Here is a 14,880-nt window from a genome sequence, read left to right as displayed (position 1 = left end):
TCCATCTCTCTATAGCGACCCTTTTATCACATATATCCTTAAGCAACTCAATCCTAACCGTCTCCCTCCGTAAATCCTTACACACCCCAATATGCCACTATTCCTATCCCTCATTTCAATCTTTCATTCTCACGTTTCTTTACACTTACATCACCCTTTCCCATATACACTTACTTTTATATTACTCAACACACGATTATGTTACTCATCATATCTCACAAAACATGCTCTTTACCTCAATTAGCCCATCAATCTACTCTTTTCTTGTTCCACTATCCCTCACAACCTAATATAACTCATGTCCTTTATATCCAACACCTATCCCTCATAAGCCGGCATTCTCCCTATCATAGCGTTTGGTAACTTACGTATCAAGACCGTCGCATATATAAAAGAATGCGTTAAGACTCAAAACATACGTGTGCACATACCCCACGACTCAAAACAAATGTAAGAACATAGCCACCGACTTAAAAATTAAGGTGAAAATATAGCCACCGACTCAAAATTAAGGTGAAAATATAGCCACCGAATCAAAATAGCCGCCCACTGACGTCCTCGGTCGAGTACATAACATACTAGGTCGAGTACAGGATACTCGGTCGAGTAACTATATTACTCGGCCGAGTTTTCGACTCCAGAAGCGAACGCAATTATCACAGAGGATTACTCGATCGAGTATTGGGAATACTCGGCCAAGTAGCCCTTACTCGGTCGAGTATTACTTTACTCGGTTGAGTACCAACACAGTTCTCAGCATCGTCCAGTTTTTGTAAAACATTCATATCTCACTCGTTAGTTGGTCATTCTGGGCGTGTGATCTATCGTTAGAATCGTAAGAAGATAAGCTATCACCTCAACTTGGAATCACAGCAATATCATTCTTGAACTCGACTTATGACAGTTTTAAGACAACCCTTCCGTAATCGATCTTCATACAAATCAAATTTTCTAAACCAAAACAATTTGAACATGCATAAGGCAACAACAACAACTCAATACTTCAAGAAACCAGTACATAATTGAACTCTTATCATACCCACATGAAAATCTAAACACAACATTCATATATATATATATAGACGCATGCCCTTAATCACATGCTACTACCAACAAACCAAACATTAACATCATCATGATCATATACACATGAACCACTACTATTTTGAAAGTCACGTATTAAACAGGTAACATGCTCGACATATATCATGCTCAAGATCTATCGTATACAAATTCACAATTCATCCTTCATATATTACCACGTTCCAACACTTTTACCATGTCATCCAACCACTTCACAAGGCTCAAGTTACAAGTATTACACACACATGACTCAAACATACAACAGTTTCCCCCCAAGTGGCCGGCTTGAGATCGTAAGGGCCTTAATGCGACTTCGGGACGTCTCCCAAGTCCCAAGTCTTTGCGGTAGCTCCAAACAACTCTCCCCGAGTTCATTTTATTTAGACTCCCTAAGTTCATTGGGTTCATTAGTTTTAGGTGCCGGGATCGTCGACTCTGATACCACTTTGTAACACCCCCTCATACCAAGGTACCTTACCAAGGACTACCCTAGCATGAAAGGCTGTTACCATCTCGGTTTCCCGAGGTTAGTATATCAAAGTTACCAATTCCAAACAACATTTATTAAAGTATAAAGAGTTAGCGATTACATTGTCTCAGACCAACTCCAAATAAAAGTACAAGGACCTCAATACAACTGCAATCAAGACAGCTAAACTCGTAACAGCGGAAGCTAGACTCGAAGTGATGACTCCCCATAACTGCCACATAGCTAAACAACTGCATTACCTGTAATAATCTGCTCACCATCCCCGAATGGATCACCGCAGGTTTTACAAAACAACAACACGGGGTCAGTACCGTTCAATCAAGATAAGACAAACAAATAATGTAACCGGCTGATCATCCTCCACAGTAACTGACTACACACCGAAGTGTGTAGCCCTGCCGGATTACCCATCGCAACAGGTAATCCACTCCGCCGGTGGAGGACCGCAGCCCATCCCCACCAAGTCCAGCTCATCAACGAGCGACTATCAATCCCTGTCCCTTAATGTGCACATTCCCTCCCGTGACGGGTTCCACGGAGGGCGAACTAGGGTGTGAAGCCACTCCCGCAAGTGACTCCACCACAATCAACACACACATCACAGTACCACAGTATCACAGTTGTCACAACACCACTACCGTCACAACACAACCACATCACCACCGTCACCACAACACCCATACTCCGATGATCAGCAGGTGACAACAATTATAATACAAACACAATCTTAAATCAATTAACAGTAACTGAGTAGGGAAACCCTACCTTTTTGCAATCCGCTTACGCTGCAATCAACCATACAAATTCATAACAAATACCACATCGTCACCTACAACAACAATCACATAATTCCAATCACTAACTGCAAAACCCCATTTCCCCCAATTCATGATTAAAGGCAAACCCTAGAATTAATCATCAACAATCATGGGAATAAAGACTTACCGATGAAAGGATGAAGGATTGAATGCGATTGCTAAAATAGTCCACACATACATAGAGGAGAGATTGGGAGTGATTAGAGCGTCGTACGTTTGATTAGGTTTTGTAAAATGATGTTTAGAAACTGATTATCGAAATTATATAACCTCTAATTACTCCCGAATCAAACCGCTGAAATATCAGTCACGGACCAGATACTCGATCGAGTATAGAGTATACTCGGTCGAGTATTCATCATACTTGGCCGACTATTCCTCGGCAGTAGCCAAACAGACTCCACGACACACACTACTCGACCGATTAGGCCATACTCGGTCGAGTACGAGCCTATAAAATCCGTAGTATTACAAAAACGCTCAAGACTCGGGTTTTGATTGAAAATGACTCGATTTGGACAGTGATTTGAACTGTTTAATTGTGATAAAAATGATTAAATTTTGGACAGAAACGTTTTGGGACTCGTTTTTGAACACCCGACATGACTGTTTGAAACCACGATTTACCTTGAACTCTACGATGGATTAGAATTGAAAGCGTGATTAGAATTGGGTGACTTGGGATATGACTTAATCCAAGTACTAAGCCACTAGATTAAGCCTAAGAGGAATCCAAGCACTAAGCAATGGAATCACTCAACTCTAAGCACTAAGCAATAGAGGGTCTTCTTGCACTAAGCAAAGAATGTTTGGAGAAAAACAAAGTTTTCACTCTTAATCTTTAATTCATCAAATCTGATTTGTTACAAGGCAAAAGAGCTCCTTTTATAGAGGCTCACAAATCATCTAGGCCATTAATCTAACATTAGGTCCTAAGGCCATAAACTAAAGAGAAACAACTAAATCCTAGACATCCATCTAAGACTTAATCTAAAGGCTACAAATTAAAGAGGAACAAAACAAAAGCCAAGCAATCCTCACCATCCATCTAACCTAGCATCTAAAGGTCCAAAAAGACCCTAGAAAACCGGTGCAAAAGTGGCCCAAGGCCTTATACAAAGCTCTTACACAAGTTGAAAAACAAATGCTAAAAACAAGGAAAGTAAACTAATAAGACAATGAGGATTTAAACATAGAGGAAGATCCTTTTGGAAGTTTCAAGGTCCGGCCATCTTAGCATAAAGGAGCTGGAGCATGTAAGAAAACTCAAGGGATTGTCTTGGCCAAATTGGGAAGCTTTGAAAGCGACCTTTGTCCTTGTGTTGCAAACCGTGCAAATAAGGGGCCACCGGTTTTGTTCTTGTTTCTTCCCTTGATTTGTTCCCTTACAAAACAAAACATCCTAGCCAAAAATACTCTAAAACTCTCCATATAAGGTTTCTAGGCCATAAAATGCCCCATATTCTTAGACGAATTTCAAATCGGACCCTATTTCGACCAAAGGACCAAAACCGGGTCTGTGGGGATTTATAGTGGACTATTTTTGCTTCAGATGATTACGAGTCTGGATCTAAGATCGAGTCAGAGTCCGCGTCCGAGTCTTAGGCTTTCTTTCCCATAATTTTTCTAAGTGTCTTTCTTCGTGTCCATTTCCATTTCTAGTGACAACCTGGGGGTTGTCCCACGAGTCACATGTCTTCTCGAGTCTATACATTCATTATTCATTTCAATAAAAGTACAATTTTCAATCCACATATTATATCTTATCCTTTTCCTGTGACAACAAGAATTGATTTGAGACATTTTAAAAAAAACAACAACTCATAGCAAGTCGATGTGAGTGCACTTAAATGATGTTCCATTCCGAGTTGTAGAGGACCTGAAACTCCGTGTTCATTTCTTACCTATTCCATGTTTGGCAATAGAACCTCACTATAACCCTGGTTTAGGACGAGCCTCGAGCCTATCTCAAGAGATTCTAGGACGAATCCAGACCATCTCCCTTGTTAACGATCCATGACGGAAGACAAGCCCATTCCCCAAAATAAACAACCTGTTTACTAAAGACCAACCCATTTCACACCAAAGATGCTAGTTTGACCCAAACCCATGGTAACAAGCAAATCTAAGACGATACGAGCCATGATCAAAGACAAAGGCTCAATCAAGAGAAATGACCAACATCAATATCCAAGACAAAAGAGACAAAGGAACAAGGCTTAATCAAGCAAGTCAATGCCAAAATCCGAAGTCAAAAGTTATATTCAAAAACCTGAATCAAGAATCTGAGTAAAAAGCCGAGATATACTCTAGACCAACAATCCAAGCCTGAAACCAAATACGGAATACTGCTGAATTCTATATAGAATCAAGACGTCGATGAAGATGGTCAGCTAGCACCCTCACTTAGCTTTTTACACATCACACACCCTAAGTCCTTCTCGAGACCATTACAGGGAGATAGTTAGGAATTTTGAGAATCCTCTCAAGCTCGTCAAGTATACCCATCCTTTAGAGCCAAGACATGGAAACTTGAACCACGTCATTTTAACCTACCTTTATGTGTTCAGGCTACATCAAGCCAGGAGACTCCATTTCCAAGCCATATTACAAGCCATAATCCCATCAAGCCTTAACTCCACAAAATCAAGCTCCAGAGAGATGCTCATCAAAGCCTCTTATTTCCGAGCTCCACATTCCAAATATCAAATCTAGTTTCACCATGACCCAGACACAGATTCTTCAAATACATTGCTACCTAGGACGGGACATACCCAATTCATCCTTAGGGTCCACTAAGTGTGCTCACATGACAAGGAAATTTTTACTAAATTAGTTATACCTCTTTGGTCTATGATCAAAGGGAGTTATCTCAAATCGATTCTTCGAGTCACCAAAGTAATATTACCCTCCTGACCCATGCACATTAAGGCCCTGACAGCATAGCTTAGGCACACACATGAACTACGAGCATGATTTGATTTCACCTATTCAGGTGGATACGTAGGCAGTCTTTTCTTACACAAGAAGGATACAACCACAACACCCAAATAAAATTAACCAAACCTCAGAACTACGATCTAGTTTGATTTCACTTCATGTGAATACGTAGGCAGTCCTCAAGGACACAACCATCCCAATCATCAACCTTCAACCTCAATTATCAACACCCATTTTACAACCATCCCTTTCCATTTCATAACCTTCAAACCACAATTTCCACTTCTACCTCTTTACTGGGGGCTCCTTTTTATACCCAATCTCTTTTTTACCAAATTCCAAAGTCATCTTCTCATCCTGGGGGTTTCTCTTCTAAGATGCCACCCTTCTATTATTCTTCTCTTATTTTGAATCGAGCTAGTGCTCGGTCTGGACAATGGCAAGGTCTTAGATCGATTCTCCAAGTTATCGTGCCTCAAGAGGAGTCTCGTTACTCAAGACTATGGCTCATGCCTTGCCTTTATATGTACTCATTGTAATTCTTCTACCTTTGGAACTGATACGCATTGGCACCCACACTTGGCTAGGGGTTGCGCATACTTAGGCAATGTCTGTCAAGGTCATCCCTGTGTCGCGTCAAATCTAAGTCAGTGTTGCGTCCTATTGAGTCGATGTCGTGTCAAGTCCTGTGACTAGACCCCATTGAATATGCATAATGCATTACAAACGACAAAATTATTTAAGCAAGTTTTAAATAACTTTTATAAAGAAACAAATTGCAAAACCTATGTGCTTCCTCATTTGAGGTCCATGTGCTAATTGCGTTTCCTCATGTGGTATGTGTTGTTTGCCTATTAGATTGCATTCTTATATGGCTACTAACCATGCAAGTAAGTATCAGAAGCAGTGCTCGCCCCAACAGGGGGCTTCGCCCAAATCTTCATTCTCCCCAGCGACGGTCAAGACATTCCTCAGCAGTATTCGCAGTAATGCTCAAGGTTTCTTCCAAGCTATCAAGATGTTCCTAATCATCAATGTGTCCCCCAGTAAGAATTCATGATCACTAAATACATTTCATGGGCTTCTCCCATTTATCGGAATTTTGCTTGCGACAACCCAAGCGGATTTTCTCCTCAACGGTGCCAAGGGCGCGCCATTGTCGATCGAACACCTTTATTTTCCTCAGCGATGCTAAGGACGCGTCGTTGTCGATCCTTTGTTTTCTTCTCAGCGGTGCCAAGGGCGCGCCATTGATTGACTCAACATATGATTCTTCCCCATGGAGTTCGAGCGAAACAATTCCCCAAGAGTTCTGTACTTTCAGATAACCCTTTCAGGATAAACCTTCAGATATTTCAGAAACTTGCCTTAATCTTTCAGACAACCCTTTGGATAACCTTCATATATTCAGATAACCTTTATATAACCCTTTCAGGATAATCTTTCCTTCAGCCTTCCTCCCTTCAAATAATCCTTAATTCCTTCAGACAACTTTCAGGATAATCCTTTCAGTAACCTTCAGATAACCCCATTCAGTTCTTTTCAGTCCTCATGTTCAGTCCTTCAGAGAGTTATCCTTCTGCCTTCCCTTAAGATGGAGATAGCCTTCCGAGTTAGCCTTCAGAAGTGTTAAGAAGTTTCTTCAGAATCCCCGTAATCCCTAATGCCTTCAGACACCAAGTTATCTTCAGACCAAAGAGTTTTGCCGAAGCGCCTTCGGTGTCGTTTCACCCAGGGGTATCTTAGGTATGGTTTCTTCTTATGGCTGGCGAGCTTCCTTAAGTAGTCTAATGAACTTTAAACGACCCTCCCCGGAAGTCGACAGACTCTAAAATGTTCCCGACGACAGGTCCTTGGCTCAGACCCCTTGAGCCGCCTCGCGTCGCCATAGTCGTCAGGTTGTAATCTTCGATTGACCTGATGGCTATACTTTGACTTTAGCCTTGTCCAAGCCTCAGTCAAAGTGGGAGCTCTGTAGACACCTCGTTTCTACACCTCCCGCCAAAACACCCAGTGATAATTGGGTCGCATATTTAGCATATGTCGCGATTTTATGACGTTTTATAAATCGGTTAATAAAAGGTAACTCGTACACTTGAATCTATCCCTTGGTTGTCGTCTAGGTGTCATTACGGTCGTTTTGGCAGTAATTAGAGTACATTTGGAGTCCGGGTCAAAAATTGTCTTCATTTCCTAAAACCGTCAAATCCCGAGTCAAAAAGCAATGTGCTTGTCTACCTAAGGTTAGGATGTTATAAAATGTTATGGATATATCTCATTTTGAGTCCCATGCCACTTCTTTGGGCTAAACTTAAAGTTTACATTACAAAATGTGCATTTCATTTAGCTAAAATGACAACCCGATATTTAGGCCCATTTTACGAAGTGATAACGACGTTTTGGGTCTGGCCTATTTCACATATAGTTCTAGATCTTTCTTTTATCTTTCTAACGCCACCAAATTCATCTTATTCCGAGTCTTGTAGAGAAATTTACTCCCAAAATACGACAGGCTGTCAAACGCGTTTTCTCGCGCAGAAGAATACTACCCGAGAAAGGACGCAGTAAGTACTGCGCCTCTTCCAAGGGACGCAACACCTGCTGCGCCTTTTCTCAAGGCTTTCTTTTCGTCCAAGTTTCCGTGTTTCAACCTAAGTCGGTTGTTTCCGGATCTTTCCTTCCGTATCCTATTCTTACCATAATTTCTCCGTGTGATTAGTATAAATAGAGGCCTTTGCCTCACATATTTTTCACGCGAGTGTCCGCTCTTCTCTTCTCTCTTTGCATTCTAAGACCTTGCTCTAAGATTTCAATGCCTACGTGCTTGATCAATCGACCACGTAAGCTCGGATCATTATGAGTACCAGTCACGTTTGCATGACCGACCAATTTGACCACTACACAATTAATCAATTAATCAATCTTTTTTAAATTCCTTTTACAAGGGCACTTTCATATTTGCATAAGATCGAGTCGATTTACCACTAAAAACCGATTTAGTTAAATCTCGCGACGCTAACATGTAAGTCTGAGAGTGTAAAATCCCAATTTTATTTATTGTACTTTTTATTTTGTAATTAATGTACGAGTTTATGTCATAAGCACGTTCAAAACCGTCTTTAAAAAAAACATTCTTTTAAAACCGTATTTATAAAACAGCGGAGGACTGGCGTTGAGAAGAAACGCAGCAGCAGCTGCGCCTCTTCGAAGAATCGCAGCATATGATGCGCCTCTTCCAGAGGCTGCAGCTGCTCCTGCTCTTCTTCTTCTTTTCCTCGATCTTCTGCAACTTTTCTATTTTTTTATTTCTTTCGTTTCTTTTGTTCGTTTTAGTATATAAACCATGTTTTATTAATCCTTTTCAAATTATAATATTCTTCGACTCGAATCCCTTATAATAAATATTTGCGGGTTTTCGTCATCTTATTCAAGCCCGGATTTAAGAGGCTCGATTCATTCATATCAAGTCCCTTGATTTCGTTTGTGATATATGTTTTAATTCTGCTTTCTTCATTAATTCTTAATCTTTAACTTCCGTCTCTAACTTCAAGTTTGTATATAAACCCGTTTCCGACATCATAATCCGTTGTTATTTTCTCGTCTTCTATCGTTTTATGACGGTCCCAGATGCATATAATCTGACTAAATCACTTTCATTCGACTTATATATCAATAATCTATCTTAATCAAACAACCAACGATAACAATTAACGAGTATGACTTTCACAGTCAGAAACCAACTCAAGAACAGACGCATGAACTGATGCACCTCTTCTAAGGGACGCAACAGATGTTGCGCATGTTCTGAGGTGGTTTCTGCCTCTGAACTCGTCTTGTTTTGACGTAGGCATTCTAATTAGGTTTTAATCGACTATTATTCTTATTATCGCCATAATTCGACATATTTTCCATAATTCGACATATTTCCTATATAATTCATATTTTCCATATTTTCTATTTTATTTTCATTTCTTTACTTTTATTTTCCTAATTTATTTTATTTCTTAATTTCTTTTAATTTCCTATTTAAATCAATTTCCAATTTCCTTATTTTTGCAATTTTCTAATTTTCCTTATTTCATTTATTCTTTTCTTTTCTTTTATTTCTAAAACTCTTTTGGGCATGTTTATGATGCAAATCCAATTATCCATTGTAATTCAATTGTAATTTATTATAGTTTATTTATTTATCGCTCTTGTATGGTTTATTTACTTGTCTTTCACATGTAATTGATCTAATTTCAACTTCGACCCCAAATTGTTTGCTAAATTACGTGTTAACCGACATAGTTTAATCTCACATGTTAGGATTAATCTATTGTTTGTTGCATTGCAAGCATACATCGACGACATATCAACTATAAATAATTTCCCTTCATTAGTAGAGGCCGCTATCAAGGCGTGCGGGATTAGGTGTTCAGTAAAAGGACTTCCTAATATGTACCCTCACCCCCTTACTCCAGATCTCTGTGAACATCCGTGTTCATTAACATCCACGAGAGTCATTCTAGACATCGAATGCTAAGGGTAACGATTTCTTAGTGTTCATGTCACTACTTTGTGTCTTGACATGAAACGAGGTATTCGAACGGTTCCAATTTCCCATAAGAATTGGTGGCGACTCCACAAATGCAATGCTTGTCCCAAGCGCCCTCCGAGGCCCATGTCCACAATGACATTGACGCTTAAATGCGTGTATTATATTTTGAAATATATGTTTTAAATTATTAAAATTAGACGTTTATATATAATATGGTATACTTTTAACTACATGTACAAACAATTGTCCTCCGTTATTGGATCTCAATAATCGTACGCTTTCTAACATAATTTGTATGGAACAAGTGGTAGTGATTAGTAACTTAAATTATATGTTGATTTTTCAATTGTAGTCTTTTTATATTGTAACAACATTGAACATTTAATCACGTTGATTTATATACTCTTGTATCAAATGATAGCGCATGTTATTATAACCCGTGCATTTTTTTTGCATGGGTTTAAAACTATTTAAGACTAGTTTTTGAACCCGTGCACTGCACGGGTGGTAATGGAAGGTATTATAAAAGTAAAAAACGTATGTATTTTTTTATTTAGTAAATAACAAAATTTTAGAAAATTTTAGTTTGCATGCCTACTCATACAGTCTTGATAAGTTTATGTTACTTAATTTTATTCGAAGTACTTCGTTTTTTTTTCTCGACTTCTTACCTTATAAGAGGTAAAATCTAAAAAGTGGATGTAAAATCATTGTAGATTTCTAACCTGTTTATTTACGCAATACACATTTAATTTTTCTCATTGTTGTACGTTTTTTTTTATTATCATATTACTCCTCTTGTTTGTTCTCCTTTCATTTCTCTACCTTCTCTCTCATTTCCACTCCAACCCACCATCGTCTAGACGTGTCTGGATGCAGCTTTTGCCATTACTGACCAACTATTTCAAGATTCACCAGTAGACCCTCCACCGCAGTAGGTGACCTCACCCAACACCTCATACCACGACGTCCCACTCAACCCCTATCTCAACAGCCCCCACTAATAACTCCCCCTAAATCCATATCATATACATCCCCCAACTACTTTACCCCATATTGCCTCCACCATCCCCTCCGTTCTGCACCTCCAGCATAACCACCACCCCGGCCTCACCTCACACGCGACCCTTAACCCTTCTCATAACCTTATGTGCGACTCCTCATCCCACCATTACCCATACGTCGTGACCCCTCTCCTATCACGATCTCCACCATCAACATCGCTCATTCATTCACCTTTTAAGTGGCCAAATACCTTTTATTTATTTATTGAGTCATGTTAACACTTGTCTCTCAACATTGTAAATCATTTTGTCCTACTAATTTAGAAAAAAATTAAAATGGGTAAAACATTTTTTTGCTAACACCTATTTACTCATTAACTTTCAATATTATAATGTTATGCATTAGTTGTTAGATAATTTTTTAAAGTCAACCCAACTTATATAAATTGAAAAATAATACTTATAAGTATCTAAATTGATTTTTTGATAATTATTTCTCATCTATGGCTTTGTTTTCAACTTCGTCGCTAAGGTGATGTTAAGTACTCCGTACACTATTGTCTAAGACAAATAGTTTCCAATAATTCAAATGATATTCACATTTTATTAATTATCCTTGCAAAACTAACCTAATTTGCATTTCACTGTCTCACAAACATGAGTAGTATTAGTAATTTCGGAGTGACATTATGTCTTTCTTATATAGAAAACATATAATTGTTAAAAAAAAATGTACCAGTTAAAAGATCACAAATTCTCATGCTTAAAATGGGTCAAGTACCATACCAGCTCCCTCATATACAATTGTTAAAAAAAATGTACCAGTTAAATCTTTTCTCACCCAGAGCGATCCGTTTTATCAAAGTCTTTTCCCCAAAACCTTAAACTGCAACCCTAGCCTAAAGCAATCCAAACTCAAAATGATTAAGCAGTATTGTCCAATATGTCCAAGTTTAATGCTATTTATTACATATATTCATAATAGCTTTGATTGAGAACGATGGAATCCGAAATTGACCTAAAACATGTATGAGCCCATGCACCATACCTAACCTAATCCGTACAATTTCGGACCTAAATAAAGGACTTATTATCGAACACTCCCTTTTAAATATTTAATTTTACAAAGTGCTTCTTTAGTGTCCAATTATTACCAAAATTAAACCATTTTAATCATTGATTCAAATAAAGCGACCGACAATGACCCATACCCAAAAAATTCTTGATCAGAAGTGATTGTATTTCAAATCACTCGACAATAGGACGAAGCCCCAAACTGATTCGAAATTATTAGGCTGATCTAATATAGATACAAATTATATGAAAAGCGTCGACATCTTCCCTATTTCATTTATTTACTTGGGTGTTGGTCTTTCTTTCATTGTTGCTATTGTTTCTATGTTTATGTTCTCCTAACTTAATTTTCATAATAATTTGCTCATATTGAACTTATTATCGTGCATAGAAACGTTTTGACTGAAAGATATGGAAACATTTGAGTAACTCTCAACTTATATATGAATATTAGAAAAATTAAATGATAGCAAGGAACCAAATAATCTAAATGGATTCCATTATCAACTTGCTAATTTTTGCAAATCGAATATAACTCACACATTATCTGGTCGTACTTAGTCCCAACTTGTACAACACAACCCGACTTGTCTACCTATTTTTATAATTCTAAATTTTTAGGAGAATTATGATCTTGCTCAAATATAGCAATATGGGCGCATATATTGAATTTGAGTCTAAGCTTTAGCAAATTTTTTTTTTACTTTTAATAGAGTGAGTTTGACTAATTACTAATTCCTATTTCAAAGTTAGCTAATTAATCGGAAAAATTATATCAAAAGATAAAGTTACCAAAGAATTAGTTGCCTTAGCTCGCAATTTACCATATTGATCCATCTCCGCTTCTTTGACTTTTTCACAACTTGTACTTGAATTCCAAATTGATAAGGGAATAAGGATGCTTATATGAGAAGAAAACAGAAAAATAAAGTGAGGTAAATACAATTTTGAGGTAAACATACCAGTTAATTAATGGACGTATTACAGACCGCAATCAAATAGGATGTTTTTACTTTAAACAATATCTCCCTTTCTTTCTACTGTATTTGTACAGTGATCATATTCCGAAGTAAACACTGGTAAGTACTTCCTAGCGCGCGTAAATACAAAAATAGAAAATTTTTGCAACTTTTAGATTTGATACAAAGGCATAAAGAAATTTATAAAATGTGAGTACTACTATGTGAAGGGATTGCGATACTACCTTTATTATGAAGCAAAGTACGTATATACAATTAGTATAATCTACACCCTCTCTAATTTATAGATAAAACGGATACCCCGTCTTAAGTAAGACGACCATTACTCATTTAATTATCTTGGAGCCCCTATCAATTAGGGCATTAAAGAAAGAAATACTTCATAAAAAAATAGTAATAAAAAAGAACACTAAAGTTTTCCTGATTGTTATATCTTAATTTGCACCATAAAATCTTACCCTTGACAATGTCATAGACTATACGTCTGACTGAGGTGGGGACATGATGGAGAAGCGAGGCGATGGTTGTCGAAGGTGGGTGGTGTTTGGAAGTAATCATATGATCATAGTGGACATACAATGTCATACTGTGACACACATATTATACGCACTATGTTGTTTAAGGTTAGAGAAGATCATAGTGAGTAACAATTACTTGATACACTGCAGGGACTCCAAATCCTATTAGTCTAATGTAATACTCTTAGGCCCTGTTCTTTTGGACTTAATTTCGATTCTAATCGATTCGATTCGATTGATTCGGACTCCATTCGATTCGATTGATTCGATTCGATTCATTTGATTCGATTCGATTGATTGATCGATTGATTGATTCGAGTTCAACATTACTATTATTATTCTTATTGATATTCTTCTTATTATTTTTATATTAATGTATTTAATATTGTTATTATTATTATTATTATTATATTATTATTTTTATATTTATTATATTACTATTATATTTATTAATAATTAATTCATATTGTTTATATTATTATATTTATATTTAATACATTTATTATTATTATTATTATTATTATTATTATTATTATTATTATTATTATTATTATATTATTATTATTATTATTATTTTATTAATATATTTATTATTATTATTATTATTAATATTATTCATAACATATTTATTATTATTATTATTATATTTAATATTATTATATTAATAATTTATTATTTATTATTTATTATTTTATTAATATACTCATTATTAATATTATTAATCACATATTTATTATTATTATTATTATATTTAATATTATTATGTTAATAAGTTATTATATTAGACCTATTATTATTATTATTATTATATTATTTATTTTTTAGTTATTATTATTAATATATTATATTATTATTAATAATGTTATCATTTATATTACTAATATATTATTATTATTATTACTTTATTTATTATTATATTAATATTTTATTTTTTATATATCTTATTAGATTATATTAATATATTATTATTATTAATGAATAATATTATAATAATATTTATTATTATTATTATTATTGGTATTATTTTTATTATAATATTTATTATTATTATTATTATTATTATTATTAATATAATCTTTTTATTATTATTTGATTCGATTGATCGATTGATTCGATTGATTCAATTGATTCACTTCATTGAGTTGATTGATTGATTAGCTCCATTAAGTTGATTGGACAATTTCAGTCCAAAAGAACAGGGCCTTAGTCATATTAATTATCAAAGTTAATAAAAATGAAAATTTAATTTAGGTAAATATTTTTAGGACGTAGATAAAGTCCTAATAGATTCTGAAAATATTTTGTGTGGATTTATGTACCGTGATAATTTGATAAGAATCCTTTTTCAAGCCATATTAGGTATGTTTGACCTAGCTAATATAATACGGGATATAATATTGTTATCTTAATTAATTATTATGTTTACCTTATAT

Source organism: Silene latifolia, chromosome 11, assembly GCF_048544455.1.
Source record: "Silene latifolia isolate original U9 population chromosome 11, ASM4854445v1, whole genome shotgun sequence".
In the NCBI taxonomy this organism is placed as follows: domain Eukaryota; kingdom Viridiplantae; phylum Streptophyta; class Magnoliopsida; order Caryophyllales; family Caryophyllaceae; genus Silene; species Silene latifolia.
The sequence above is the reverse complement of the archived record's forward strand: the minus strand, read 5'-3'. Positions refer to the sequence as shown.